The sequence below is a fragment of the Panthera onca genome, chromosome B2 (genome assembly GCF_046562875.1).
Source record: "Panthera onca isolate mPanOnc1 chromosome B2, mPanOnc1 haplotype 2, whole genome shotgun sequence".
Classification (NCBI taxonomy): Eukaryota; Metazoa; Chordata; class Mammalia; order Carnivora; family Felidae; genus Panthera; species Panthera onca.
In genome coordinates, this window is record NC_138343.1 from 79,671,615 (window position 1) to 79,674,430 (window position 2,816).

Here is a 2,816-nt window from a genome sequence, read left to right on the forward strand (position 1 = left end):
GTCAAAATGATAAACAACTTTAAAGGTTTTTTTAAAAAAATTAGGTGAGAATTTTGATGAAATTCATTTATTTCAGTGGAACAAAACAATAAGCAGCATGAAAATGTAAAGTGCTACATAAAAGCCCCACAATACATAAAATTTGAAAGGTTTCATTGGCTTAAACAGTTACAGGTGATACAGACATTATATATTTTTTTGACATGCTATTTTAACTACCTTGATATGTAGTCATGTGCTTTTTTGGTCAAAGAAAAAGCCATGAATTACCTAAACATGAGGACTGGGGGAAGGAGTCCTAAACCTTCACCAACCAGATACGTATCTGGTTTTGTCCCGACACTCTAATTAAAGGGATAAGGTGGGGCTTTAAAAACAACTGTTTTCTGAAGAGTCTCTTCAAGTGGCATTTGAGTAAGAATAGCCCCAAAGATCAATTTTGCTCATCAACTCCACGATGGGGATCAGATTGACAACTTAAGGATTTTTAAGTAGCATATGTGAGCTGAAAGGGAAGGAGCAAAAAATATGCCACTTTTCAGATATGTGTATCAGGTGCTTAAAACATCCCAATACAAACAAAAAGGTGACCTATCAGTTGACAGGTGAGGGAGGAGAGGCAAATCAGATAGAGAAGGATTTGCACAATTCAAAATCTTCTTGGCTTAATCAATCTTAAAGTATAGGTACACTCCATTGGAAACATGCAACAGGATCATGTAGATCCAGAGGTTGGCTCAAGTTTCACTGAGAAGAAGCAGAGGGAAGATTGTTCCTAGCACACAGTTCATCTACAATCAAAGGCTGAAAGCAGGGGGATTTTCTTCTTCTCAGGTGATAAGGTCATCTGGTATTCCCAAGGGTCAGTGACTTCTTGCTAGGAGACCACTGAACTACTTCTAGTATTTTGTGTTCCAAACCAAGACTTCAGAATGTGCTTTCCCATGGCAATAAAGTTGTAAAATGGTAACCTTTAATTCTCCTGACATATGAGGTCTTCATAAAGTCCTTGAGCTTTTTAAAACTTTACTAACTTTGGCTGTAGATATAACAGAAACAATCTGTAAACACTTTTAAAATGCTAATTTATTAACGCTTAGACAATTATGTATTGTATAATAGTATACAGTATGTTGGGGCGCCTGGGTGGCGCAGTCGGTTAAGCGTCCGACTTCAGCCAGGTCACGATCTCGCGGTCCGTGAGTTCGAGCCCTGCGTCAGGCTCTGGGCTGATGGCTCGGAGCCTGGAGCCTGTTTCCGATTCTGTGTCTCCCTCTCTCTCTGCCCCTCCCCTGTTCATGCTCTGTCTCTCTCTGTCCCAAAAATAAATAAAAAACGTTGAAAAAAAAAAAAAATAGTATACAGTATGTTTATTTTAGATGTGGACATAAAGGAAAATGGCTAGCAGATGAAAATAGAAATTTTGTCTAATAATTAACAGACCCAAAGTCCATAGCAGCAATAAAAATTAAATTTGCCTTTAATAGCATTTCACAAATTGTTTCTATCTTGCCCATAATTTTAGTTAGTTAAAACTACACTAAGGACTTTATGAACACCACCCTCCAAAGTATTCAAGATACATTATGGACAAACTTTTGTGGACCTGTCTAGAACCTGAACACCACTTACAACACTGAGTTGTAAAAAAAAACTCACAAATGCACCCTTAGAACATAACCTATTTGAGAGCTGGGGACTGCCTATATTTAAAAACTACATCTTCATTAACAAGTACTCTTAAGAGTCCCCTCAACGCTGTTACCAAACATGCTGAAGGCAATGCTTTTCTGTGATTCTATGTTCTCATCAGGCATTATGATGATAAAATTATCTACTAGAATCTGTGAAGTTAGCTAGCACTAAGTTATATATTGATTTTGCACTGACAATTATTTCTTCGGTTTTGATTAGGTGGACAATTCTAAGTAAAGGTTTTTCTCATTTCTATCACTGTTACTTGGGCCCTGAGCTTTTCTATTGAAACGGTACATAAAATATTTCAACATTATGCATATTCCTGGAATAATTACATTTATAGTGATTACAAAGCTAGACATGTAATACCTTCAAAAGATATACAATTCAAAGCAGAGCAAACATTAAAATCTGAAGATCCTTCCACTTGACTTCTGGAAGAAAATCAACTGATTTCTGGCTTGGACCCTTCCTTCCTTAAAAAAAAAATCTATGGAGGGTTGTTTCCTTTTTTATTTTTAAATCTTGTGTACATTTGGGAGAGAATGGGATAACAGCATATCAAAGTGGTTTCAAAGCATCCTTTCCTCTTCAAATAACATCCAGGAACAAAGATGTAATCTCATTTCCTCATAACTATTTGACTGAAATTGTTACTTTCACTGAACAACATTTAGGACACAATGTCAGTCGCAGAATGGGCAATTCCAGTGCATCTTCTATGAATGACATTCTCAGCAAACTATCTGAAGAGCTCTACTTTCCCTTTTCAACTCTTATCCCTGTTATCATTCTACCTAAGTAGAAATAGAGTACTCAATAAATGGTACTGAGTAACTAGTAATACTCACTGGAACTTAAAACACCATCTTTTATCCAAAAATGCCAAAGGGCTATACAGAAAAGTATCACAAATTTACAAAAAAGAAGCCGAGGCATGAGAAACAACAATAAGTTATTTCCCTGTAAAGCAGGTCATATGGTGAGACAAGGGGCTGTGACTTCAGTCCCTTGAACTAAGCAGGATACAGTCTGAAAGTCTAGCTATATTTATACTGAATTTATAAGGATCAAAAAAGGAATGAAGGGTAAATACAAAATAATCTTTTTGTAAACAA